We start from the raw sequence: 10,712 nt of genomic DNA, 5'->3' as shown, positions 1-10,712 counted from the left end.
GGTGCAGGTACGGTGCAGGTACAGTGCAGGTACGGTGCAGGTATAGTGCAGGTACAGTGCTGGTACGGTGCAGGTACAGTGCAGGTACAGTGCAGGTATGGTGCAGGTACGGTGCAGGTATGGTGCAGGTACGGTGCAGGTATGGTGCAGGTATAGTAGAAGGTATGGTGCAAGTATGGTGCAGGTATGGTGCAGGTACGGTGCAGCTGTGGACTGCACAGCTGGACACACACGCAGGAGTTTGAGTGCCTGACCTGGTAGACCTGAACACACATATGCATGCGCCCAGGATCCTTGCAGGCTAGAGGCCTGGAGAAAGGGTCATGGCATAAACAAGCCATGTGGAGTGTGCTCTCTCTCTGTCTTGCATACACACAGGGTCTATTATGAACAGAAAGAAAGGAAAAAAAAAAAAAAAAGGATGGCACAGCTATACCCAGCATGTAGTGGGAACGTAACAGGGAACTGTACAGAGCCTTAACAGCAGTAAACGACAAACAGCACATCTCTTTCATTATTTCAAAAGTCTCTTTCAGGCCAGCTGGTAGTACGAGATGTGGAAGTTAAGGCAGCTGGATCCCACAGGGACAACTGTACAGTTTTAGTTCTGGAACCGGTGGCTTGAAAAACACACTGGGCACGTGTGTGCATGCCCAAAATCTCAAGAAAGAATGAAGAAGGGATCGTGGTGTGGCCATCCCGCCAGAGGGCACTTTCTCACTTTCTGTCTCTCACTTTCTCAGAAGTGCATGGCCTATAGCAAATTAAGGAAAAAGTCTATCTACAAAAAGCCATATTGAGAAGGTTATTGCAATCTGCTTCTGAGTTGGCAATTCTTCATTATTAATGAATACCAGTTCAAAGCAACTGCAGATTTTTGTTTGCAATTGGGTAAGTGCTTTTTGGCAGTTAATGTATGGGGGTAATGCAAAAGTTTGCTCCTTTTCTAACAGTCCTAGAGCTGCCTTTAGCACTTTAGAGTCTTTACTAAGGCAAGTAAAATGAAGTACATGATGATTCTTGAGATTTTGTTTGGTTTTCAATTCCTCAGCAGGTATGTGATTAAGTCTAAAACTGTCCTCTGAGTCTGGATGGTGGAACTCAAGATTTCTCACTGCACTTGGAGTATAAAATAGCAGAAGGAGAGAGGAGTCAGGTTCCTAACTCAATGCAAAAGAAGAACAGAGAAAGCCACTATTAGAGTAGCCTGTGCATCCATTATGTAAACACTGTGGTAGTGAAGGGAGGCAGGAGAGCCAAACCAGCACCGGGCGGCTTTGAAAGCTCTTAGGTACCTATAAAGCACCTGAGGAGTCCCTGTGAGTGCCGCAGTGTCTGCGGGGCCTGTTCTGCACGTGAGCCGCTGTACGCCCCAGGGCAGGGCCAGGTCTGTCGTTCAGCATGACAGCCCCGGTGCCCGCAGCAGTGCCTGGCACACAGCAGGCACCCGACATGATCAATCTCGCCACGTGGGTTCTTTACAGTGGAGAGGAAGACAGAAGGGGTCAGAGGTACAGTGAAAGGAGAGAAGACCATGGAAACTTGAGAGGGACGTGCCCTGATGTTGATGACTTTGAAGATGGAGGCAGTAGGGCTAGAGCCAAGGAATGAGGGTGGACGCCGGGTGCTGTCATGGGCCCTCACCTGACAACCAGCGAGGCAGCTGGGACTTCAGGGCTGAGCCAGCTACAAGGAAAGTCTGAATGAGTAAGGAACTGACCCTGCCCTTCCCCTCCAAAAAGGAATGCGCCCTGCTGCACCTCTGAGTTGCTGAACCTCTGAGTTTAGCCCCATGAGACTCATGCGGTCCAACTGGCCTACAGAGCTGAAAGATAAAGTTCTGTTGTTTAAGCCACTATGTTTTCAGTGGTTTGCAATGGTAGCAACAGAAAACTACTTTGCCCTCCTCCCCACGACTTCAACTCTAGCAGCTCAGACGCACTGCTCTTGCCTGAGACTACGCCAGTAAACACCTAAAGTTCTGAAACGCTTCGATCTCCTATTAATTCTTCCATTCCATGCTCCCACATCTGCCATTATGAAAGAAACATCTCATTTAAAGGGAACGTATATCCTGAAACTAAATGTCACTTCCCAGTCACGAGTTACAAGTTACCACGCTAGCGTAAGTGGGAGCACCGCAGGTTGGCAACAAGGAACCTGCAAACGGCCTCTCTTGAAACACGAGTACCAAGAACACACAGCAACATGCTACTGACAACCCAGCAGTCAGATTCGGATTCAATTACTTTAAAAGGAAAAGCCTTTTGTTTTTAAATCTGGAGCCATTTCTTTGACTCTTTATATTTATACACTTGCTCTGAAATACTAAAAAACAACCTCGTAAGCAATCTGTTTAACAGGAGTTAGACTTTTATCTAGTTCAAACAACAGCAGAGCGTGACGCAGCACAGATGGCAGGGGACTTTCTGTTTGCCCGATCGGTGTCAAAGAACTGCTCTCCCATTTCACGATTAATGAGAATTCTGTCGCAGGCTGTCTCATCCACAAAACACCAGCCAGTGAAGGACAGCTCCACTAGGAAAGTCTTGGTTCGGCCAAGCCTTGGATGTCTCCCAGCGTAAAGGTTTTTAACTGCCCTGCTGAAGCCTAGCCAAGGATGCGGTTCAGGATCAGAATGGATGGAAGTCTGCACCGCGGACTGCACTCTGCTCCAAGTTCCTCAAGCACACCAATTCCTTGGGGAGCAGACGTTTCCAGCTGAACTGCACACTGGAATCAGCTGGGAAGTGTTCAAAAATCACAATGTCCGAATTTCACCCCCTGTCAATTAAATCACAATGTCGGGGGGTGAGAGAGGGTAGGCGCCACAGGTCGAGCGCTCCTCCACCCTCCGTTTTCATCCCATCTATCTCCGAGACCCGGCTGCTGGTCCGGCTGGGCCTCGGGAACATCTCGTGACCATTCCCTTTCGTCACGGCCTTGGCTTGTGGCCAGGACTGTCCCAGAGGCATGTGCCCCTCTCCCCATCAACATCCCCAGGTCGGAGGCGAGCACTGGCAACTCTGCTACCTGACCTTTGTCACGGCAGGAGGCAGACCCCTGTCCTGGACACAGGAAGTCCGAGCTGATCTTACAGGTCATGCCTGTGTCTTTGATCGGGAACATACGTGACACAAGCCCACGCTCCTAGCAGCGCATTCCTGTCCTGTGTGTGTAAACGTATGTCCTTCCCTGCTGGACTGCTGGGCCTGTCCTTTGAGCTGGTAAACATTATAGGCAAGCCTTCTCAGATCTGGGGCTCCCCACTCACAATGAGAAAGGCATATGCATATCTGAAGATCTCTAGTGACGTGACATGGTACGGGGCACTGCAGAGAATCAGGAGGCCTGGACCTGGCACCGGCTCTGCACCAGCAGGCTTGGGTACATCACTGGCTAGTCCCTTCCTCGTCTGTAAACCTACCAGGGCAAGACAAGCCACTTCTTATTAGAACATGTTATGAGTGAGTCTAGGATGGGAGTCCTTATTCTCTTCTAAAGACCAAATTGCTTCGACATTTAAACTACACACATACAAACAATGATCTAATGTTTACTCCTGCCTGTTAAGAGTCTACTTTTAGGGACCAGCAGGTGACACAGCAGTTACATCGCTAGACTCCCATGAAATTGATCACAGTTCAAGTCCTGGACCCAAGCAGCTTAAAAGTCACACGGGGCATGTGTGCGTATGTGCCCAAAAATCCCAAGATGAGAATAGAGGAGAAGGGACTGCAGTGTGGCCATCTACCCAAAGGGTGATTTCTCGCTTTCTGTCTCTCTGTCTCTCTCCATCTCTGTGGCAAGCACACATGCCCTATGGCAAAAATCCCTCTTTAAAAAAAAAAAAAAGGCTACTTTTATTTTTTAAAAAAGGTTATTTTACAGTAGGGATCAAACTCAGCTATACTTAACACTGCAGAGATTTTTATATATCATTATGTTCATCCATGTCATAGCACGGCATACATGTTAGGAATACTGGAAGCATGAATTACCTCGAAACATATCTTGCTATTAGACTATTTCTTGAATTCTTATTCTGATTTTCTTAAATACTGGATTACCTACAGTTTTCCGAACCAGCCGTTATATTCTCTATTGCAATGCGCGAGATTCACACTCGCCCCTTTGAAAGAACGTCAGCGCCCGTGTCTGTTCACACACATCCCCACATACTCGGTGTACACTTCTCTCAAAGCCCTGAAACCCTCCATCGTGTTTACTCGTGTCTCTCGCCCACTACCAGATTGCTGACACCTCAATCTAATTTTCGCTCTACTGCGAGTTCCTTGAATACTGATAGCGTTTTTGCTTGTTACTGCATGCCTGTATTAGTTATCTCTTGGTGCATAAATTACTCCAAAACATAACAACTTAAAACAACACACATTTATTGTTTTACAGTGCATCAGGAATCCAGGAAGAGCTTAGGAAAGTTCCTTACGAGGCTACAGTCAAAGTGCTGCCCAGATCTGCAAGCTTGCTGTGGAAGGATCCACTTCCTAGCTCACCCACGTGTCGTTGACAGGATTCATTTTCTCTTGGGCTGCTGGCCTACAGGCCTCCTCCTTTCTGGCTGCAGAGCATATCACCGCCTGTAGCCGGCTTCATCTGAACAAGCATGCTAGGAGGCAGGAGTGAGAGGCAGCGGAAGAGGGAGTTAACAAGAAGGACATCATAATCTTTTGTACCCTAATCACAGAGGTAAGATACCCTCACTTCTGCCGTGCAGGATTCTTCCCAAGAGTCACTAGGTCCCGCCCACACTCAAAGAGGGCGTTACACTGCAGTTGAGTACCATGCTGCGGAGATCATTGCTGTGGTCTCAGGGAGACTGCCACCCAGTCTGCAAACCCTGGTTCAAGAAGCAGCTTATCTTGTTGACTCAATTCACCTTTTCCCCAGCACCCTCATAAGGGATAACGTCCACTCGTAAGAGGGCTGAGCAAGAGTAAGAACTCGGTTTGAGGCTGTCAGAGTACCTTGGCACCCAGATTCTTGCAGCCCTTGCTCCTGTCTTCCTTAATGATTTTCATTTATTAAATAAGTTAATGTAAATGAAAAGTTAATATTATTTGCTATCTTTAGACGTTAAACAAAATCAGAGATAGTCTTTAAGAAAATCAGAATACATGCAGTACATCTGAATAAGAATTCCAGCAGGGTTGAAGCACAGATGGAAAAGACGATTATTCACCTTCCAACTTCAAAAGTGTGCAAGCACTGGGGACCAGCAGTTAGCGTAATGGCTATGTCACTGGACTCCCATGTAGTTGACCACGGTTTGAGTCCCAGACCCAGTGGCTTAAACTCACACCGGGCGCATGTGCGTGCGTGCCCAAGATCCTGAGAGGAGAATGGAAGAGAAGGGATTGCAGCGTGGCCATCCCCCATGGGGGGTGATTTCTTGCTGTCTCTCTGTCTCTCTCTTTCTGGTGAGCACACGTGCCCTATAGCAAAAACCTCCAAAAAAAAAAAAAAAAGTGTCCAAGCACTTACGGACACCATAAGGGTCAAGAGGCCTACAGCAGCGTATGTGGTTATGGTTCTAGCCATACTGGAACAGCAAACTCTCGATCGCTACTAGATGACAACTCATCATTTCTATACTGCAGAATCCTGTCACTGATTATGAGTGAAGTGATCCACGCTTCCAGCTAGAACCTGGCCAGGGCTAGCCCTTCCCGCGTGCACCAGGTCCCAGCTCCTCCCGCCTGTGTAAGGAAACTCCGGCAGTGACCGCTTTTCCACATGGCACTGTCACATATTCCCTCTCTCCAGGACCATCCCCATCACATTAAATATACAACTAAAACTTGAAAAAAGGCAAAACAAAACGAAAACAAGACCTCTTCTCCCTATCTCTACACATACATGCACAGTTCCCTCCTACGATGAAACTCCAAAGCATTGGCTGTACTCACCATCTCCACGTCTCTCCTTTTCTCTTGAATCCACATCAGCCAGGCCTTTCCCCCCATCCATCTGCCAGACTTCCCATATTAAGCTCATCAACGTCTTCCACATTGCTGAAGGAAACCACCCATTCTCAGTCCCCCTCTTTACCTGTGAGCAGCAGCTGACAACATGACAACTCCATCTGGGGGCTCCCAGAACACCCGACTCTCTGGTTTCCACCTTTGTCATCCTCACTTGCTGGTTCCTCACTTCTCTACACTCCAAATACAGGTGCCTCAATGCTCGGGCCTTAGATCTCTCCTCTCTCCTGTCTACACGCGCTCCTAGGTGTCCCCCAGGCTCAGTGCTTCAGATACCATCTACAAACTGCGTTCCCAAGACTGTCCATGGGCAAATGGCCTAAATGATCTGGTCCGCTCTCCGTAACCGTCCTCTAATACACTCCGCGATCTACCAGACATTCTTTACTTGGCCCTTTAATATGCATTTCTTCTTCTTTTCCTTTTTTTTTTTAAGTTTCTTTCTTCTATGAGAACCAGAGAGAGAGAGAAAGAGAGAGAGAGAAGAGACAGAGAGACAGAGATAGACACCCTCCACAGGATCTTCGTGCTGTGATACAGCCGGAGCTTCGGCCTGCCCTGAACCAGGAGCACCTGGCGTTCAGGGAGGTCTCCAGCTGAGCACCCGGGATTGCCCTGGCCTGGCTCCCGGCACTGCGTTACTGCTGCACTGCCACGCGGCTCCCGAATGTTCGTCCTTAGAAAGTTCCAATCTGAAGGCCTCCGGACCTCCCCACCACTGCACCACCCATAAACCTGCTCTTCTCCCAGTCTCCCCCATCTTACTAAATTTCTAAGCTTTAAGGAGCGCAGAACAAAATGCTGTGTTAGCCGTGCCCCATCTCCATCTCTTATCCAACAGTAAGATCTGCTGGCTTTATTTTAAAAACAGAATCTAACCATTTCCAATGCTACCAAGCTCACGGATCATTCCAATAGTCTTTTAGATGGTTTTTCTGCCTTGAACCATTCGTCTCTTACCAACAATGATCCTTTAAAAATTACAGGTCAGGTCATGTGATCATCCACTCACAATTCATTAATGGGGCCTTTTCTCAGGTTAGAGGCCAAGTCCCCACGAAGTCCCACTGCCTCTCCAACTGCGTCTGCTCCTCTCCCCAGGCTCACGCCACTGCAGTCGCTCTGCCTCTCTGTGTACACTCCCCATCTCCTTCCGCCTTCATGTTTCTCTACAGTTCTTATCACCATCCTGCCTACTAGCCACGTTATCTCTTACTTCCTGTCTCCCTGCACTAGAATGTAAGCCCCACAGAAGCTGGAACGTGTCTGCTTTGTTTACCGTTTTAGACTAGGACCTGGCAACAGTAGGCGCTGTATCGATACCTGTTTAATGAATGACCGAACCAGCCGACGGATTCCCTCACCGATCTATTCTAATGTAGGGGAGCAGTCTGGTCATTTCAAAGGCACCAAAACGTTACACTAATATTTCAATCATCGTGATGTACATTCTGACAGATTTAACCCCCTATTTATACTCAGACGAGGGTCACATTAAATTAGGTTACATTCCCCTGAATATATACTAATTAGGAAGGAAAAGTTCAGAATCATCTTAGACAATGAGTAGCAACCAGACTGATGTAAAAAATAATTTACTATAGGTAGTCCAAAGTGTAAAGTCCATGTATGACGAGTCAAAGAATCTAATTGGGAAAAATTTTCCAAGTCTAGGAGCGGAAAAGAAGATAAAAATTAAAAAGCAAAAATTTCGGGGACCAACAGATGGCATAATGGTTACGTTGCTGGATTCCCATGTAGTCAACCATGGTTAGAGTCCCCTCAGAACTCATGGCGGGTGTGTGCAAGTGCGTGCGCGTGCTTAAGATCCTGAAAGGAGAATGGAGAAGGGATAGTGGCGAGGCCATCCCCCCCAGGAGGTGACTTCTAGCTTTCTGTCTCTCTGGTGAATGCATGTGTCCAATAACAAAAATCTCTTCAAAAAAAAAAGAAAAGTAAAAATTTCAAATTTTATTTGTAAAAAAAAAAAAATTAGGAGATTTTATAAATTTGTTCATAGGTAGTTTATAACCTCCACCTAAGATCTCAAGTGTTTTTAATTTCCAACCTTGATAGTTCTCATTTATCTTTTTCTAAATTATCAGTGCTAGATAAAATATTTAGACGATAAACCATATTTACAGTTTCTCAAAGATAACAAGATTTGATGAAGTTGAGATAAAATAGTCACATAAACACTTTTGCACTTATATCTGTATAGTGCTTTACATTCTCTGAAGTGCTTTCACACCCTTATGATCTTTGCACTGACACGACTACCGGGCAGGTACCATCTGCCGCCTCCCACTTACATACACACACTTTACAGATGGAAAGACAGTCCAAGAGTAACAGGCCTGCTCAAAGTCAAAAAGCAAGTGTTCAACATGGCCTATCACTGATTTTTTCTGAATCCAAGTCCACTGTTCTCTATCACAACATGTCACATCCGCCAGTGATTAAAGAAAGGTCCCGTTACATGTGTCTTTAAGGACTCAACTACATACAAGAATCCTCCTTCAGGATTGGGGACTTTCACATTCCAATCATTAGAAAAGCTTTTGGCACATGGTATAAATGTGCTGATGTTTTTATTTATTTATTTATTTAATTTTTGGGGAGAGGTTTTTGCTATAGGGCGCATGCGCTCGCCAGAAAGACAGAGACAGACAGAGAGACAGAAAGAGAAATCATCCCCCAAGAGGTGTGGTCATGCCGCAATCCCTTCTCCTCTATTCTCCTCTCTGGATTTTGGACACGCATGCACACATGCCCAGTATGAGTTTAAGCCACCAGGTCCGGGACTCCAACTGCTGCAACTATATGGGAGTCCAGCGACATAGCCACTACACCGACTGCTGGTCCCTATTTATTTTTTTTTAAAAAGCTCCAAAGGATCAAAAAAGGAAACTGAGTATTCAAAGCAGTAGTAACCTGAGATAAATGGTTATTTTCTGCACTAAGGATCAATGTTTTAGGACCTTTGAACAATCAGATAGCAAATACCATTGCAAGGGCCAGACGAAGATACTTAACAGAGGTCATTCCAGGTAAAACCACCTTTTATGACTGCTACAATTTACACCTAGATCCCTACCTGAATAATCCTGGTAATCCGGGGTTTAAAAAAAAAACTAAGAATGGTTTATTTTTGCCCTTCACCCCTAAGATTTAGCTCAGGTTCAGATAAATAAATAGCTCCATGATTCACTTCATTTGGCCTTCTTCCTGGTCTCCTTTAATATTCTAAAAAGAGGAAAGAGAGAGAGATGCTTTGATCATTCTGGCTGCATGAGCATCCCAAAGCAATCTAAAAGTGGGTCAAGAGCCAAAAGAGCTCAAAAAGAGTACATTTCATGAGATATTAAAAGCTTTGTTTTTCCAACCATCAGAGCCCAACCGCATGTCCCTGACCTGTATTAAGATCCCTCTTCGTAGGAATCCAGATTCATTTCTGGAGCCTCGTCAGGCTAACTGGGGACTCAAACTATGAATATGGCTGCATGCCCAGTAGGCAACAGCCCACATGGAACAGATGTGCCCTAGGTGGGGAGGGTCATTTATTTCTGCGGCCAGAGCAAACTGGTCTGAAAATTGGGAAGGCCTCACACATGCGGCCGTGGCTTTGTGGAACGGTATTTGCTACCCCGATAGTCTTTTCTTTGTTCCATTTCTCAGCCAATACTAAGGAACTGACATTTTACACCAGACTTTATTATAGCTCCTTCAAGAAAATAGATGGTTGGAGAGAAGTTAAAATAATTTAACTGTGAAGGTGAAAGAGACTTACACTTACTGTAAAGGAAGTATGTGATCTAGTTAATAATGGTTTAGGAACACAGGCTTAGCTCATGAAAATGATTGATCTCTGTCTAGAACACCTGCTGCCAGGCCTGGACTAGCATGAAGCAAGCATGGCACCTACGGCACAAAATTTAAGGAGACACTGACTGCCAGGTAACACAAGTATAGGAGCGGCATCTGAGAGTGAGTTCCTCCTTAAATTTTGTACCACAGGACCCATGTACTTACCCCAGCTGATCCCTGATCCACAGCGATGGTAGGAGAGTTTGTGGTTATTAAACCCAAGGTATCTGAACAGAATTTGAAGTGTGAGATCTTGATCGCCTTCATCATGGCCACCTACTGAAGAGAATTTAAAAAATAAACAGGAGAGGGTTGACATTTTCACATTTGAGATAAAGTTGCTTTAGAAAAGGGGTAAGTTTATAGAGTAAATAGAAAAATTTGAAGTGTTATAAGGATGTTTCCACTTCCAAACATGAAGGACAAAGAAAATGCAAGAATATCTTTCTGCTTAAACCACCAGAAATCATACAAAATATAGAAAACAGCTTATTTCTGATGCTGAGCAAAGGCACCTCAAAACTATGATCCCAAACTATGGCTACAACAGAGCAATAAATGAGAGAGCCCTCCAGCTTTCTGCCTGGAGGTAATTTCCATTTAACATAAGAAAGGGAAACCCATAAGAACCTACCAACACTGCACACTAAAACGACATCAATCAGTTATGGGGGGAGGTGTCAGGACAGCTGGAATGCAGGGGAATGACACAGAATCCCCAAGAGAAGACATGTACACAAAGAAAGCGATCCAAACATTCCATAGGAGCTCTGTTAAATTTTTGGCTGAATACAATCCATACATGTGAGTGAAACCCGAAGAGACTGGACTAAATCAAAA

The 10,712-nt window shown here is 45.7% G+C and overlaps 1 protein-coding gene across 1 annotated transcript in view; it reads right to left on the bottom strand.

The window, feature by feature from the left end:
• Window positions 1-10,712, bottom strand: part of GLCE (glucuronic acid epimerase) — a 105,549-nt gene that overhangs the window by 90,166 nt on the left and 4,671 nt on the right. Inside the window, exon 2 of the mRNA XM_006165298.3 lies at window positions 10,038-10,151. The gene's annotated coding sequence lies outside the window, so the exon portion shown is untranslated. The remainder of the gene's footprint in view (window positions 1-10,037; window positions 10,152-10,712) is intronic.

This window comes from Tupaia chinensis, unplaced genomic scaffold (genome assembly GCF_000334495.1).
Source record: "Tupaia chinensis unplaced genomic scaffold, TupChi_1.0 Scaffold143878_1, whole genome shotgun sequence".
NCBI lineage: Eukaryota > Metazoa > Chordata > Mammalia > Scandentia > Tupaiidae > Tupaia > Tupaia belangeri.
The sequence above is the reverse complement of the archived record's forward strand: the minus strand, read 5'-3'. Positions and strand labels throughout refer to the sequence as shown.